An 18,339-nucleotide genomic window follows, 5' to 3' on the forward strand; every position below is an offset into this window, starting at 1 on the left:
AGAAAAAGAAAAAAGAAATGTCTTCACACAAGCTCTCAAGGGCTGAGTATTGAAGTGGAGGATTAGCAGGTAGGAGGACTTGAAGAACCTTGTACCTTTTATGTTTAATAGCATTCCCCATTCTTTAAAGAGCCAGATGCAGAATGGCAGTCATAATTGATGGAGAAACTATCAGACAGTGATGGGGAGTGGCTAGGGAGGATTGGATAAATTTGTACTGGAGCTTAGCAGCGGTGCCTAAAGACTCTTCTCCACATAACCACATGTTTATGTTAGAATATTTAGTATTGCCTCTAGTATTTGTGAGGTCCATTTGGGTTTTTATGGCACTGCCCTTGTAAGCCAGGCGTGAGCGCTACATGAATAGGTTTGCTTAGCAAATCACAGAGGAGTGACAGAGGAGCCCTGGGCATATCAGAGGGTTTGTGTGATCCAAGCACTAGCAAAACTTTATGAACTTGCACTTGGCATGCGGTGTTGGTTATATGGTTCAGGAAGCCCTGCTGCTTCTCCAGTAGTGGTCTGATTTAATCCATACCAAGGGATGCTTTCTCTGGGTCTTAGCTTCTGCCATTTTTCTTTTTCCTCTGCTTGGAATTATCCATAACTCCTTTGGAAATACAGCATTTTTGAGCTCATTAAATTTGTTAATGTGTGTGTTATGTTGAGAATGCACTCAGTTATTTAGAGTTGCTTCATTTCCTTTCCCTTCATCTCTTTGCCTTCCCCACTTTGTGGTAATTGTGCTTGGTTCAACCAGAAAACCAAGAGCTCCTGGGGATTAGGAAGAGGCCATAGTCTTTCTCTTCTTAGCCCTGTCCAGAGATCTCAGAAAATTTGCAGAGGCCCTGAAGGTAAAAGCAAAAGCCTGCCCCCTAATCACCTGAGGCAATTTTTCAGGTGTTTTCTGTCCACTTTACACTTTTCTCTCGTAGGAAATTTGGGCTCTGACAATTAAGAGAGATGGGAGCCAATGAATGGGATAGGAAAGGCCCTTTCCTTAGCAATTTGTTAGAAACAGTACTGAGGCGTGCTTTACCAGCATGATGCCTTTTGACAGCTTTCTAAGCTGAGTACTTTCATTTTACAGCTAAGGAAACCGAGGCTTGGAGAGGTTATTTGCTCAAGTAATAAAGTGCAGAGACTGGAAATGATTTTTGTTTTCAGAATATTTGCTTTTAATCTCTGTCCTATAATCCAACAACCCAGGTATCCTGATAGTAGAAATATACACACCCCTGGGAAATCCGTGAAGACTTTTCATGGAATATGCAGATGTGGGTAGTTCTAAGAAAATCAATTTTCACATCTCCAGCCTCACATATGTGCCCTTCCCTGAAATTGATCGACCTGAGACTCCCTGTCTGTTCCACGGTTCTCCCAATCCACCTTTCATGGTTATCCTCCCTCATTTTATTTTTATTTTCATTAATTTAATTAATTAATTAATTAATTTTTGAGACAGAGTCTCGCTCTGTCGCCCAGGCTGGAATGCAGTGGCGCAATCTCGGCTCACTGCAAGCTCCGCCTCCCAGGTTTAAGCCATTCTCCTGTCTCAGCCTCCCGAGTAGCTGGGACTACAGGTGCCCGCCACCACGTCTGGCTAATTTTTGTATTTTTAATAGAGAAGGGGTTTCACCTTGTTGGTCTGGCTGGTCTCGAGCTCCTGACCTCAGGTGATACACCCTCCTCGGCCTCCCAAAGTGCTGGGAATAAAGGTGTGAACCACTGAGCCTGGCCCTATCCTCCCTCATTTTGTAAAGGCGCAGCTCTTAGCCAGAAGTAGTCTTATTCTGGCATGTTGCTCTGGGTATGAAAACCTCAAGGGCCACCTAACAAAGGAACTCTTTGAAATTGGTATGTTGAGGTCCTTCTAATCACAGCACTGCCACATGGTTGTCCCTTTCCCTTTTGTTTTTTCCCTGTTGAAACTTGGTGCCAGAAACAGGGCATTTAAGCCCCTTTCTCATGTGAAAGAATGATACAACATTTTCAGTTCTTAAAAAATAACTTGCTGTTGGATTTTTAAAATGAATGATGGATATCAGATTGCTAGATTCCATTTAAAACTGTGATGTGAAAGTTTTATTTTAAAATGTTAATGTTTACAATATGCTGAAAATTGTATCCTTAGAAATTATGTAGTTTAGGATGAAAACTTTATGTCAGACTAAAAATAGGCACGGCAGTACACGTTTTTCAAATTTCAGAATTCAAGGGCCCAGGCATGGTGGCTCACGCCTGTTATCTCAGCACACTGAGGGGCCAAGGTGGGAGGACTGCTTGAGCCTAAGAGTTCAAGACCAGCCCTGGCAACATAGCAAAACCCCATCTGTTAAAAAAAAAATTAGCTGGGCATTATGGTGCATGCCTGTGGTCCCATCTACTCGGGAGCCTGGGAGGTGGATTCCTTGAGCCCAGGAAGTTGAGGGTGCAGTGAGCCGTGGTCATGCCATTGCATTCCAGCCTGGGTGACACAGCAAGATGCTGTCTCCAAAACAAAAAAAAAAAAAGAAAATTAAAAAAAAAAGCTTAAATACTTATACCTCTGTATTATTCTGTCTCAGATACTGAAGTTTGGAGTGGGTAATTTTTAAATTGTTTTCTGCCATAGACCCTTATACACCTGAATATTTTTTTCCGCAGAATTTAAAGGACATCAGTATTTCCTAAAGCTCATACATTGCCCTCCTGATAAAGCACACTTGAAATTCTGTGGGGTTTCAGGTTAATATAAACATCCTTTAAATGTTGAGGAAACTTTTACACATGTAGCTAGTCATGTGATCGTGTCCGCCAGAGTGCCTCAGGGGCTCACTGAGGACTGTTTCAGGTACGAATTCTAGAAACGGAACTCATTGTGATGTTAAAATGCCATTCCACTTTATCTGCTTAAGTAACTGAAAACCCGAGGGCAGTGTCAGGCAGGGCTGGATCTAAGTCCTCGAACAGCATCACCGACTCTGCTGCCCCACGCCTGGCTCTGCCTTCTTCTGTGTTGGCTAGGTTCTCAGGCAGCCTGTCACCACAGGATGCCAGGAGCCCTGGGTGCACGTTTGACCCACCACACCATCGCAGCTGAGGAAAAGCATCTTTTCTCCAGTATATCTGGCAAAAGTCCTGGTTGTGGCTGGGCGCGGTGGCTCACACCTGTAATCCCAGCACTTTGGGAGGCTGAGGCAGGTGGACCACGAGGTCAGGAGATCAAGACCGACCTGGCCAGCATGGTGAAACCACATCTCTACTAAAAATACAAAAATTAGCCGAGCGTGGTGGCACACGCCTGTAAACCCAGCTACTCGGGAGGCTGAGGCAGGAGAATCACTTGAACTAGGAAGTCAGAGGTTGCAGTGAGCCCAGCCTGGCAACAGAGTGAGACTCCATCTCAAAAAAAAAAAAAAAAAAAAAAAAAAAAAAAAAGCCCATGTTGTAATCTTGTTGGAAGAACCTCCACCGCATCCCTGGAGCTAGTAGGAGGAAAGGGGTCAGTCCTATTTTAATTCCTTGAAGAGTAGGGAAGGAGTGGTTCTAGGAGAGAAGCTGGGTAGACAAAATGCCACAAAATATTCAGTAGGAAGATTAGTCTGAAGATCTAGAAGTCATACAAAAGAGACCACAGGTTTCTATAAAACCTTTTGACTATCCTGTGTGTACTTCCCCTACCAGTGCCAGTCAACACTTTCCCTGCTAGGATACTCATCTGCCCATTGACACAATGGCATCAGTGCTACCTTCTGTTCCCTGCATTGGTCATTTCAAGACTTTTTTTGTTTTGTTTTGTTTTGAGACGGAGTCTCCCTCTGTCGCCAGGCTAGAGTGCAGTGGTGCGATCTTGGTTCACTGCAACCTCCTCCTCCCGGGTTCAAGTGATCCTTCTGCCTCAGCCTCCCAAGTAGCTGGGATTACAGGTGCCTGCCACCACGCCCAGCTAATTTTTGTATTTTCAGTAGAGACAGGGTTTCACCATGTTGGCCAGGCTGGTCTCATTCTCTTGACCTCCTGATCTGCCTGCCTCAGCCTCCCAAAGTGCTGGGATTGCAGGCGTGAGCCACTGCACCCAGCCAATTTCAAGACTTTTAAGGACACGGTGAAGAATCCCTGACAATGTGTTTTGCCATTTGTTTTTAAAATCGTTATGTGATTGTATTTATTTTTTTTAAAAATTCAGAATGGTGGAATTCCATCTATTTTAGTTTGCCAGGGTGGCCGTAACAAAGTACCATAGACTGTGGAGCTTAAACAATATTCATGTATTTTCTCACTGTCCTAGAGGCTTGAAGTCTGAGGTCAGGGTGTTGGCAAAAGCCTCGCCCCTTGGCTTATATGTGGCTGTCTTTTCCTGCTGTTTTCATATGGTCTTCGCTCTGCGTGTGTCTGTGTTCTAATCTCTTTCTGTTATTAGGACATCAGTCATAGTAGATTAGGGCCCACCCTAATGACCTCATTTTAACTTGATTACCTTTTTATTTTTTGAGATGAAGTTTCGCTCTTGTTGCGCAGGCTAGAGTGCAATGGCTCCATCTCGGCTCAGTGCAACCTCCGCCTCCCGGGTTCAAGCAGTTCTCCTCCCTCAGCCTCCAGAGTAGCTGGGATTACAGTAAGGCACCCGCCACTGTGTCCAGCTAATTTTTGTATTTTTAGTAGAGACAAGGTTTCACCACGTTAGCCAGGCTGGTCTTGAACTTCTGACCTTAGGTGATCCACCCACCTTGGCCTTCCAAAGTGCTGGGATTACAGACATAAGCCGCCGTGCCCAGACTTAATCACCTTTTTAAAGACCCTGTCTCTAAATAACGGTCCCATTTTGAGGTTCTGGGGGTTAGAACTTCAACATATGAAGTTGGGGGAGGGGATGGAATTCAGCCTATAACATCATCTGTTGTTTTAACGCTGTGAATGAGTTGTATTTTGAAAAACAATGTACATATCTTGTTTGAAACACAAATTAGTAACAGATTCACCTAGGCAGTGCAGACTGTTTCAGGGATGGTTCAGTTTGATGTAGAGTTTATTATTTGGGTAGTGCTTTCTCTTTATTAAGAGTAGAGAGAAGACAAAACGTACAGATGAGAACTGGTTGTGGGTTTGTGAAAAATGCTTGGGGTTGGATAGTGAGAACCCAGACCTTTACCTCCATAGGCTCAGTGCTGCCATGTGGGAATTGTAGCATTGTCTTTGCAGATGACGGCTTCTCTGAGATACTCTGAGGGTGGACTTGGGTTGTGAAATGAGTTTTAAGACTTTCTGGGGAATGGGATGGGTGGCTGCCCTAAGGCACGACTCTGTCTTTCAGACCAAAGCTCATGTTATTCTTTTCACTGGAGCAGTGGATTGGCCAAGAGCTCTGCTGGGCATGCCAGCACACCTGTGTGTGAGAGAGTCTTGTCATCTTGTGTTTTTGTGTGTCTTAGGGACCAAAGTTGTCAAGTGTGGGGTTTTATGAGTCCATTTGGCCCAAGCGGTAAAAGTGCCACTGTTGTGTTGGAATGATTTCTGTTCATTCTCAGAGCTAATCTTTAAGGTTCTGCCTATGACAAACCTGTTCATTGTTCCACTTTGTCAAGAAGTTGTCATTGTTCTTGCTCTTGCACTAATTACTGTTTTAATGTGGCTTGTATGTTCATTGTCTCGTCTGTCTCTTTAGAATGAAACATCACAGCCGAAAAGATGTGGGGAGTAGGTAGCAGCTTTCAAATTGTAGTCTTTTCACATCAGAACCCAGAAATCCCCTTCCCAAATTTTGCTTGCCTGCAAATTTGGTACAATTTTAGAAAGCCATTTGCTATACGATGTGGTTAAAGTATGCATATGTTCAGGTTGAGGGCCTGAATCAGTCATCCATGTATCATCACCCCTTTATCTGCCAACGTAGATTGTGTTAACTGATGGGAGGATTGTCTTTTCAACATTTTAATTTTACTTTTTATAGAGATGGTGTCTCACTCTGTTGCCCAGGCTGGAGTGCAGTGGTGTGATCCTAGCTCGCTGCAGCCTTGAACTCCTGGGCCTCAGTGATTCTCCCACCTCAGCCTCTCCAGTAGCTGGGACTTGCAGGCATGTGCCACCTCGCCCGGCTAATTGGGGGATTGTCTTTATGGAAAACATTTCACAGTCTCTGAGAGAGTAGGACATAGGATCAAGAAGTTTTGGCAGAACATGGTTTATTGTTACTTCCATGCGAATATTTCCTGGCTCCCCTTGGGTAAGGCGCTTACTTTCTTTGCATTCATTTCCTATGGCAGCCGTAACAATGTACCACATGCTGAATGACTTAAAACAACAGACATTAATTGTTTCACAGTTCTGGAGGCCAGAAGTCCAAAGCCAAGGTGTCTGGAGGAGTCATCAGCAGGACCACACTCCCTCACCAGTGGCTCTCGGTGAGAAACCTTCCTTGCCTTTTGTAGCTTCTGGTGATGGCTGGCAATCCCTGGTGATCCTTGGCTGGTAGACACATCCCTCCAGTCACGTGGCTATTTTCTCCTTGTGTGTCTTCACATTGTCTTCCCTCTGTACATGTCTCTGTGTGCAAACAACCCCCACACTTTTTTCTGAGACGGAGTTTTGCTCGTGTCACCCAGGCTGGAGTGCAATGGCACAACCTCAGCTCCCCGCAACCTCCGCCTCCCGGATTCAACCGATTCTCCTGTCTCAGCCTCCTGAGTAGCTGGGATTACAGGCGTGCGCCACCACGCCTGGCTAATTTTTATAGTTTTAGTAGAGACGGGGTTTCGCCATGTTGGGCAGGCTGGTCTTGAACTCCTCACCTCAGATGATCTGCCTGCCTCGGCCTCCCAAAGTGCTGGGATTACAGGCGTGAGCCACCGCGCCCGGCCAACTTCCCCTTTTTATAAGGACAGCAGTCATATTGGATTAAGGCCCACCTAATGATCTCATTTTAACTTGATTATCTCTATAAGGGCCCTATTTCCAATGATGGTCACATTTTAGATACCAGGGGTTAGGACTTCCTCATGTCTTTTGGGGGATTATTTCAACCCTTAATACTCTCTGAGCTTCATTTTTTTCCTCCTCTGTAAAACATGGTCTGTCATCTGTTCTTACCTTTAATGGAAGGATCAAACCCAAGTTCATGAGAAAGCAATCTAGAAATCGTATCCCCTGGGTGATGGCCGGATGCCCATTGGACATTAGAGGCTCTTCATTCCAAGCACGTGACATCTAGTGAGTATTTGGGTCTGACACATGACGTGGTCTGTGAGAATTTTCAGTTATAAGTCCTTGGGAAGTAAGAATGTTGGACCTGAGCTGTGTGTTCGGTGGAAACGTAGTGTGAGCTGAGGCTGGGCTTGCAAGGGGAGCACCCCCAGGAGCTGAGCTGCATCTTCCTAGATGTTAGGACTGCTGAGTTCCTCTTCGACCTGACTTGCTGGCCAGTGACTGTTGCCCTGTGGTACAATTTGAGTGTAAATCCTGAGATAGCTGTTCCAACTCTTGACTCCTTCATGGAGAGCGTGGGAATGTATTCTGGTTTTATTGGTTTGTTTTCACGAGCTGTATTTTGCTATTCAAAAGAGGTTCACTTGGGGCAGAGGCTAAGAATGTTTTCAGACTGCGTTTCTCTTTTGTTTCTTCCTAATAACTTGCAATGGTTAGGGAAAAAAGCTACAAAACAAATAAGCCAAAAACAACTCTCAAAACCCACACACTGACATTTAAAGGATTTGTGCTTTTTACTTGCGTTTACTTACAGCATCATACAGATTGCTGTCTGAATATATATACATCTGGATGTATTCTTTGAGAGGCCCAAAGCACTGCAGAAGTCTCACTTCTTTGTTAAACAGATTTTCATGTTATTCCCATCAGTTGCATCAGAGTTTCTGAGGGCTGCTGGTCATTGATGTCACTTTGCTCAGATTCATTCCTTCATTTGCTGATTCAGTGAACACACAGTTGCTGACCCTCTGTTATATGCCAAGCACTGTGCTGGGCACAGTGAGGGGGCGGGTGAGGAGGAGAACAAGACAAAGTCCCAGTCCCTGCTTGCATGGAACTCTCATTCTGTGCGGCTTAGTTCATTGTGAGATTAGGTCGACCCCTGGCTGTCATGCTTCCAGGCAAAGCTATCCCTTTTGTCACTTGCCACCTGCAGTTCTGGGCTAAAAACTACCATATGTATAACTCCTCTTGGTAGTTATTGGTTCGTTACATCACATTTTGCAAAGCCTGATGCATCGTTTGGTTAGAAGGAATCGTCTTTATTCCACTCCCAAGAGTCCACTCAACAGGCTTTGATGATCCATTAAAACCAGTTCCATTTTTGACACGGGAGAGCCTGTAACTTTTTTGCCTGTTTTGATTTTGAGTCGTTTATAGGGTATTTTGAGAGTTAGGCAGCATCAGGCGGGTTTGATGTCAGTGCCTCTCAGGTGGGCGATGAAGTTCTGGGATCAATTTTGTTATATGGCCGCCTTGTACAGTGTCACGCTGGAAGCTTACATTTCATGGTGAGATTGAGATGTGGTAATTGAAATGGGAATTCCTGAAAGGACTACTGATGTCTCCATACTGCAGGGAGGAGTCCACAGCCATCTTTCTGAAGAGCAGAGGGGGTTTGTGGTCCTGTTCACTTCTGACAGGGAGCAGCATAAATAGCACATCCTGTCTTTACATGCCTGCCCTTACATTCATTTCCTGATGGATACAGTTGCATGAGGACTTGTTTATAATGAATGGTCCTGGAAAACAACATCTCAGGGAATGAGGAGGCAGGAGGGAACATTTCTGCAAGGATAGGGGAAGGAACTAGTAGAAGATGTCTTGGAGAATTGCATAATGGGTCATTTTTTTCTTAAGAAGAATCTTTTTTTTTGAAATGGAGTTTTGCTCTTGTTGCCTAGGCTGGAGTGCAGTGGCACAATCTTGGCTCACCGCAACCTCCACCTCAGTCTCCTGCCTCAGTCTTCCAAGTAGCTGGGATTACGGGCATGCGCCACTACACCCGGCTAATTTTATATTTTTGGTAGAGATGGGGTTTCCCCACGTTGGCCAGGGTGGTCTTGAACTCCTGACCTCAGGTGATCCGCCTGCCTCGGCCTCCCAAAGTGCCGGGATTACAGACGACAGCCACCACACTTAGCCAGTCTTAAGAAGAATCTTGTAATGATCTTATGGAAGGAAAGGAGTGTTACCTGGTGTGAAGTGCTTCACACTACCTCTGCATCTCAGAGAAATGCAGAACTTTTGGGCTCTCAGGAGGGATGTGGACCAATGGGATGCTTTATTTTGTGGATGGGGGCACTTGGGCCCAGATCAAGGGAACCGTGTAGGGTCACACCAACTTAATGATAAAATCCAGGCCACCTGACTTGCAACCTTTTATTTTCTCCCTCAAGCCCAGGCTGTCTTCTGCATCATTCACTAGCCCTTTTAAACCTGACTCAAGCTTTCTTGGGGCGTGTGAGCCCCCAAAGAAACTGCATAGTCCTCTTGGTAATTGTTGGGTACCTTTCGGGTGGCTACAGCTGCGGCCACGTGTATGCTGAAAGGAGTGACAGGACTGGGTCTCTTGTTTTTTAAATAGGGTCTCATTGCTACAATTATTGAATGTATCTTTTAAAGATGAATATAAAACAGCTACCCTCCCAAGCAAATCATAAAACAAATTATGCCCTTGCCACCCGGAACTACAGAGAAACAGCAGGCTCTTCGTGGCACAGAGAGTAATGGCTGCAATATTAAAACAATGATGGGAAAACCAGGATCCGATAGCTGAAAGCAGGGAGGAAAACAGCCTCGTAATCCCCCAGGGATAATGGGTCTCACCGACAGGTCCCTGTGATTTATTGTGCTTAATGTACTTATTTTTATTTGTCCCCTTCAACACGGAGCTTTGTCACTGAAGAGATTTGATAATGGCCTGTTTGCAGTCACTTAGACTCCCGTAATAAAGCGCTACATTTTGGCTGTCTGTAGATTCCGCTGGCTTCATTGGCATTCCCCCTCCGATTTCACCTTCACTGGCTGAGCTGGGATAGATCTAGATAAGGGCTGCCTCCCTTGAGTATTCCCGTCATGCTGCCCTGTCCTGACTTCTGCCTGATAGCCAGACTTAACTCGGTGGCTCTCCAGGCCCAGCCTGCCTCCTGCTTTCATTTTGTGCTACTTTGGGACCACGGACCCCTTATTCTGCCTGAAATAATAATAGATCCCTGGTGCTTTATCTTCCTAGACCACCAATGAGAGTTTACTGCTTGCAGCTTTTTGGGTGAGCAAAAATAAAAGCGGAGGAGTGGGTATGTGGGGTTTTGCAAAAGAATGGGCTTGATTTAAAGGCTGTAGTGCCTTCTGAATGTGGTAGCCAGCTGCTTTGCAAAGAAGGGTGTGTGGGATTCAACAGTTGTGAGTGAGTCAACCTGAGGCTTTCATTTCAGCTTCTTCCTGGGCTTTGAGGGAAGGGAGGTGGAAGCTCTCCAGGGAGCTCCACAAAGGAGGCATGACTGGCCCTCCTTCCTGCAAAACTGTCTCTGATTTGCTAACGTTGGGGTGAAGAAATCCAGGAAGTGAGAGACAGGGGCGATAACCGGAAAAGCAGCTTCAACTCTTTTCCAGGGCAGCACGTGTGTTTCCTCTCTTTGAGGCCCTCTCTCTGATATCCCACCATCAGGTCTGGTCGGCGGGGAAGGTGCTGTGCTGGGTTGCATCTGACACTTGGCCCCTCTAGCACAGCTGGGAGAGAGCATCGCTTTCATTCTGAATACTGAGAGAGAACAAGTGAGTATCTAATTACGGAAAACTCAAACAGTGTAACTGAAAAAGACTCCTTTAAAATGCAGGAGCAGCAGCGAAAGTCAAGCACACCAGGGGTGGGAGCTGGGAGCGGAAGGGGTCAGTGTCGCTAGGGCCTCAGTAGATGGAGTGCTACAGACACTGTGAAGTTTGCACGTTCTAGCAAGATGACGGCATCATTGAGGGAGAGATGGTGCTAACAATTAGGACGTTGCTCTCAGTCACCCGGGCACCCTTTACTTTCCTATGCCTCTGTCAAAAGTTTTAACAGGCTCCCAAGCCACTGGACCCCAGTACACGGTACACTTTGGCCTCAGATGTGCCCCTGGTACCGTAAGATCCAGCAGTTCTACTGCTGAGTATATACCCAAAAGAGTTGAAGGCACAGTTCTAAAGAGATAGTTGCATACCCATGTTCATAGCAGTGTCATTCACAGTAGCCAAAATGTGGAAGCCACTCAAGTGTTCATCAACGGAAAGGCTAAACACCATGTGGTATAGATATACAATGGAATATTATTCAGCCTTAAAAAGGAAGGAAATCCTGTCACATGCGACAACATGGATGAACTTTGAGGACATGATGCTGAGTTAAATGAGTCAGTCATTAAAAAGATAAATATATATCATTCCACTTCTGTGAAGTCCCTACAGTAGTCAAATTTGTAGAAACAGAAACTAAAATGGTGACTTCCAGGGACTAGGGGAGGGAGAGAATTGGGAGTGAGCTTTTAAGGCGGACAGAGTTTCAGTTTGGGAAGATGAAACAGTTCTGGAGGTGGGCGTTGGTAATGGTTACACAAAAATATGAATGTGATTCTACTGAACTGTTCCCTTAAAAATGGGTAAAATTGTTAGTTTTATGTGAAGTGTATTTTACTACAGTGAAATAAGGTATCTTTGGCAGGCAGACTCTAAGTTGGCCCTCATGATCCTCACCTTCTGATGTGTTCTTGTGTAGTCCCTTTCACTTGGGTGTGCAAGGGACTTGTGACTTGCTTCTAACAAGACCATAGCAGAGGCGAAGGATGTCACTTCTGTGATTACGTTTCCTTATATAAGACCCCATCTTTGTAGCAGACTTGCCCTAAAGGATTTCCTTCTTGGCTTGATGAAGTTGGCATGTTGGGGGAGCCCACGTGGCAAGGAACTGTGGGTGGCTTTGAGGAGCAGAGGGTGACCCCTGCTGACAGCCAGCAAGAAGGCAAGGACCTCAGGCACAAGGAGATGAATTCTGCCAGCACAGGAGGGAGGTTGCAGGTGGATTCGGCCCCAGAGCCCTTTGGGGACACCTTGGCTGTAGCCTTATGAGATTCTTGAACCACAGACACAGCTAAGCCATGCTCAGGCTCACACTGAGCTATAGGAACTGTGAAATAATGAATGTGTGCTGTTTTGAGCCATCAACTTTGTGACAGTTTGTTACACAGCAATAGATAACTAATATGTAGCCTCCCAGGAGACCTGCCTGAGTCCATTCCATCCTAGTTTTCCACTCTGGTCACCTCAGGTCTACCATCTCCTTCTCTTGTCCTCTGTGAGTGGGCAGATGGCCTGTTTTTCTGTTTTCTGTTTATGCTCAAATGCATTCATTGTTAGAGCCAATTCGTCCTCCCTGTGCCTTCCTGCTCTCTCTGGTTTCCGGTTTGTGTGTCCCATCCACAGACTGAGGGTGCCATTTCTGCCCACCTCTGTACGGGTGTGCTCTCTTCCCCATCCCCCACAGCATCCCCACTTGCCTCTCCAGTATAAGGTTCATGACACAAAATACAGGTGATCAGTAATCAGATTTTCTAGGGTGGCTCTAATTTCAAATATTCTGCCCCATTTGTTATCCCCATAAACCATTAAACTGTCCCAGATATTCCACTTTGGTATATAAGCTCTTCCTGGACTGGCTCCCATATAACAAATGGAGAAGCACCGCTGCCATTTTTTGAGCATCTCCTGAATGTCAGATGCTTGATTCATGATTCTCATTGTGTTATCCCAACAGCCTGATGAAGTGGCTGTCATGGTGCTTGACTTACAGAGGAGCACACTAAGACCAAATGAGGTTCATTTCCTTGTAGGAGGTCACACACAAGTGACTTGCTTCTAGTTCTCTAGGGAGCTCTCTAGGTCACATGTGTGACCTCAGACCAGGTATGGGTCCAGACGAGGATGAGAACTCCAAAGCCCAGTCCTAACTTGCCTGGGGCCACTGCCTCGGAAGAGCACAGTAGTGTTTCTGCCAGCTCCCATGTCCCAGTTTTGTTTGAAAAATAGAGTTGCTGCACACGGAGGCTACTCAGAGTTTTCTGATAATTCATTCTGAGGGACAGCAGTGGGACAGTGTTGGGTAGGGGACACAACTAAAGCCTCAAATTGAAATAAGGAGAGGAGACAAGGGGGTCAGGAATAAGGTTACAGCTGGGGTAGCCACGCTAGTGAGTGGAGTAGGGGTCCACAGTGGATCTCACCTAGGATGTGTAATGGAATTCTCTGGAAAGCTTTAACTGGTGCTGATGTCTGGGATCCACCCCTAGAAATAGTGATTTTAATGGTTTGTGATGCATCCTGGGGACCAGGATCAAAAACTCCCCAGGAGATCTGCATAGGCGGCCAAGATTTAGAACACTGGGAAGGAGGCCTCCATATGGTACAGGCTGAGGAGGAAGTAGAGAAGACACAGCCTTAGGATAAGGGCGGGGCTCGGACCCACAGCGCAACCTCCCTCGCCATCTAGAGGGTGACCCTGAGTGCTCACGGGGTCATCCTCCAGATGGGGAGGGGAGTTGACCCTTAGAGCATCCAGGTCTTCAGGGCCGGGAGCCCAGTTTGGGGACCCAGTGAGGCCTGCTCATGCTTCTCCTGTGGAATTGATAGATTTCCCGCATCTTCAATGCCTTCAATGCACTTCCTATTCAACATGTAGTGAAAGGGGTAGAGGTGCCCTGTGAGACTTGTGACATTCAGTGGGCCTTAATAATATGCACGCGGCCGGGCGCGGTGGCTCAAGCCTGTAATCCCAGCACTTTGGGAGGCCGAGACGGGCGGATCACGAGGTCAGGAGATCGAGACCATCCTGGCTAACATGGTGAAACCCCGTCTCTACTAAAAAATACAAAAAACTAGCCGGGCGAGGTAGCGGGCGCCTGTAGTCCCACCTACTCGGGAGGCTGAGGCAGGAGAATGGCGTAAACCCCGGAGGTGGAGCTTGCAGTGAGCTGAGATCGCGCCACTGCACTCCAGCCTGGGCGACAGAGGGAGACTCCATCTCCAAAAAAAAAAATAATAATAATAATATGCACGCATGGACTGCCTTTTGTCATTGCTTAGAGTTCATGGTTAAACGTGGGGTTTGTGGTGTTCCCATGTGACCTGAATACCACTCGATGAGAGGGATTAGATTGCAAACACCTTGTGGGTGGGGACACAATATTTGTGTCTGCTAGAATGAGTGATGTGATGGTTTACCTGTACCACTTAAATTAATGATTGATTTCAACAGCTTTAGAAAGTTGAAGCACAGAAGCCTTAAGGTCATTTACGGAGGTGAAACACTTGGTAATTTTCACCGTATTTAAATTTGTGGCTCTCCGATAACGCCACCCTTGCCTTCTTTACCCTGCTCTGTTTTTTCCCTGTAGCATCACCATTTGTTAATATGCTGTGCGTTTATCTGAATGTGAGCTGATGATGGCAGGGTTTCTGTCTTTTTGTGTCTCAGGCATAGAGGACTCTCAATAAATATTTGTTGAGTGAATGGAGTAAATGGTGGCCTCTACTAGTGTTAGTGGATCCAGAAAGGACATAGAATAGTTTAAGATTTATTCCTTGGTTGAGTTCCAGGAGGAACTGCAGGATTTACTGGGGTGGTGGGAAGAGGAAGGGGGACAGTGCTGTGGATACGTTTTGTTTTACCTACCCTTTTGGAGCTGGTGTATTCTTTCTCAATTAAAATGTATTTTCTTTAGCAGTTACTTTGTAATGGAAGATGACACTTCTGCCAGTTTTAGTCTTTTATGTCTTCTAAACCGAGTCCTTTCCTCCCGCTGTGACTTCAATAATGCATCGTTTCATAAGTTCGCAGAATTTAATGTGCTTCTGCCGAACCCCTAGTCTCAGCTAGATAGTTAAATGTAAATTAACCACTGTAGGTTGGATTCAAAGTCACCTATTCACCTTCTCCCTTTATATCCCCTTCCCTCACTCCACATATGCCAAGCAGTGTTGCATTTTTCTTTTTTGAGAAATAGGGCATGATGTGTGCCTGCACACGGGCTCTTGTGTGTGAAAGGGAATATTTATTTTTTTCATAATCGGAGATCCATGAAAAAATAACACTGTGAACATACAAATTTTTGAAATGCTGCCTCTTCCACTAAAGTACAGTGGAGTCTAGGGACCTGTAGCAAACTAATATTTAACGAGGGTGCCACTGTTCTACCACCTTTAGAATTCACAGTGGCTGCTAGTGAAACTGGCATGTGTCTTGACAAGGCTGTGAAATATAGTCAGTCTTCTTTCATTTATTCATTTGTTCATTTATTCAGAGCCAGATGATCATTTTATATGCATGAAGCACCTGAGTGGTGGATGTGATAGGCTGATTGCATTCATGGCCTCAAATCTTCACACCTTTCTGAATTCCTACCCAGCTCCTTTGACTTTCGACTTTGAGTTTCACCATGTGACTTGCTTTGGCCTGAAGTATGAGGTGGAGGGGATGGTATGCCAGTTTTAAGCCTATGCCTTAAAAGATCTTGAGCATTTCTGCTTTTTTGTGTGTCCCTGCCTTGGCCACAAAAAGTGTGCCCTGCCAGCTGCTGGTCAGAAGAGGGGTAGGAAAGGGGAGCAGAGACACGCAGCCAATTCATGGGCCGTCAGTGAGATACCAAGCCCAGTCTAGATCAGCCAAGTCCCAGCTGACCTGCAGGTGCATGACTGGAGATAAGTGATCATTACCTCAAGACACTGGTTTTGGGATGATTCATTAGGTAGCATTATTATGCAACGAATGACTGATGTGGTGGGTTACTAATGTGATTCAGACATGAATCCTGTTTGAAAGAAGCTTTATAGTTTTGCGAGGGTGGTGAGAAGGCCAGGACAAGATTGTGAACTCTCGTACATGGTAGAGAAGGTACGAAAAGTCTTAAGAAAGGACCTGTGGTGGGAACGGCTTTTGAGAAGGCATTTTTAGATGATGTTGTCGAAGTTGAGAATAGAGAAACTATTAGACTAGGATCCTATCCGACTAGGATCCTATCCGACTAGGATTGTGAGTTAAAAATACGTGATATTTCAAAGTCGATTTCGTCACAGCCAATGCATCGATGCCAACTTTCCATTAAATTTCTATTGACTTTGGATGAACCCAAACCAGACTCTTACAACTTAAAGCTAAGTTGCTGTCAGAGAACATTTCCTTTTGAAAATAGCCAACATTTACATTGCTTATCACAAAGAATTTTACCCTGCATGTATTTGGTCTCTGTACTGTGTGCCAGGAATGTGTTTGCTAAGCATTTTATAGTTATGATCTCATGTAATCCTCCTCATCGTCTTAAGAGTTGCAGGTACTAATGTTGGGTCAATTTTCCAGGTAAATTAACCAAGCCAGAGAAGGGTAAGTTACTTGCTAAGGTCATGCAGTAACATCATATTCTCATTCTTCTTCCTGCACCTGTCTCTCCTACTAGGATGGCATCCTCTCAGTACTGTATTTAAATTTTTATTTATTTATTTTTTTTTGTGGCTAGCACATAGCATGGTGCCTTGCACATAGCAGTTGCTCAAAAAGATGTTTTTGTTCAACAAAAAGTGAATAAATCTTTTAAAAAGGAATAATGGCTTCTTCCATGTCCATATGGAAGTCATAGCCGGTAAGGAAATGAATTTCTGGACTAATTGCTGTAAAACAAAGGGGCAAGTTTAGCGGTGGAGATATTGGAAATTTTTATAGGCATTTGGTAGAGCACAGAGGAGAGCCTCTTGATTCAGCCTCGAAAGATAATGTTTCTGGAACTGGTGAACTCTGAAATGAGTCTCAAATGAGGGATCTGAATGAGGCAAGGGGGAAGCAAGGGGCCTGCCTGTTGAGGAGACGAGAGTTTGCAGAACCATATACAGCTTCCCATATGCACAGAACCATATGGAGCCCAGGGTAGCTTCGGGGACAGGTAGGTGCTCAGTTGTAAATGTTTGTTGTTGTGAGCTGTTGCATGCCTTGGCACGAGGGCAGTAAATCTCTGAGCAGCTATGCCCAGTAAACCATAAACACTTGAGTCTCTATAGTCTTATAACCTCTTGTTTCCACCTGCCTAATGCTTGTTGCTTTAGGGAAACGGAGGCAGCACACCCCCCCCCCGCCCCGTCCCCACCCCAAAATTATGACCCACTCTGTCCTAAAGAACCTGAGGAATTGTTGCCTATGAGGGCTGGCTTATCACGAAGGTCATGGTCCTTTTGAATAGATCTGGAAATTTTACAGATGTAAAATACATTGGAAATAGCTTGTTGTAGTTTAAACCTTGACAGCATTATGTGCAGTGATTCTTGGTTGTTGAAACAGTTTTTTGATGATTCTCAACTTGACTCAGACTCCGGCATGTACCTGTGAGATTTTGGTGAAGTTCTGTTGCAGCATTTTGAGCTTCAGTTTTTTTCATTTCTTGCAGCTTTTTGAGCCTCAGTTTTTTCAATTGTGAAACAGAGATAAAATATGCCTCCTAGAATTGCCGTGCGGGTTAATTTGAAAAAAATAAGAAAAAAAGCTCATTTTTTTTTTTAAAGCACCAGCTACTGTGCCAAGCACTCTTTTTAGCCTCTATATGAATGAATTCATTTGACATTTTAAATCCTCACAGAAAACCCTAAGATGGAACAAACAGGAGTGTGAGCCCCGCCTTGCATCTGAGGCATTGTGGAGTTTGGTAACTTGCTTAGGGTTACAGAGCTGAGTAGGGGAGAAACTAGGATTTGAACACCAGAATTATTAACTTAACCCTGAAGCTATAATAGCTGTGTTCCTAGAATGTGGCAGGTGCACACGGGTCGCTAGTTCCCCTCTGTCTTCAGACCACTGTCATTGCTCTTTCCCAGAGCTGAAGAACCAGTGGGCCAGCTGGGCTGGGAGGGCTTGGCAGGGCCCTGGCCTGGCTCCCCGCTTATGCGGGGGCAGAAACCTGGGGCCTCCCATTCAGCACTGACATGGCTGGTAGTTTGTATTTGTCTGTATGTTCCTCATCTGTCTATCCTATGAGGTTTCGCACTACACAAGGGCAGGGGCCTTTTCCGTTTTCCTGGTTCACATTGTGTTTCTGGCACCGAGCTTCATATCCTTCCCTCACTGAACACTCAGAAAATCATGAATGAATGAATGAATACATTTTCATTCACTTCTCCCCTCCCCTATATTCTCATCACTCCAGACCACTCTCCCTTCAAGACCCGGTTCAAATGACCCCATCCCCTTGTAGGTGCCTCCGTGAGTATTGCTTGCGTTTCCTTTGTTTCCTGCCCATGAGCCCCCCTGGGACCCCTGCAAACACCAGACCCAGAGCCTGCCTCCCCATGTTGGGTGTTCCCAATCAATGGTCT

General features: G+C 45.4%; 1 protein-coding gene across 2 annotated transcripts in view; it reads left to right on the top strand.

The window, feature by feature from the left end:
* LARGE1 (LARGE xylosyl- and glucuronyltransferase 1) overlaps positions 1-18,339 on the top strand; it is a 633,432-nt gene that overhangs the window by 14,998 nt on the left and 600,095 nt on the right. The gene's annotated exons all lie outside the window — the stretch shown is intronic.

This window comes from Macaca thibetana, chromosome 10 (genome assembly GCF_024542745.1).
Source record: "Macaca thibetana thibetana isolate TM-01 chromosome 10, ASM2454274v1, whole genome shotgun sequence".
NCBI lineage: Eukaryota > Metazoa > Chordata > Mammalia > Primates > Cercopithecidae > Macaca > Macaca thibetana.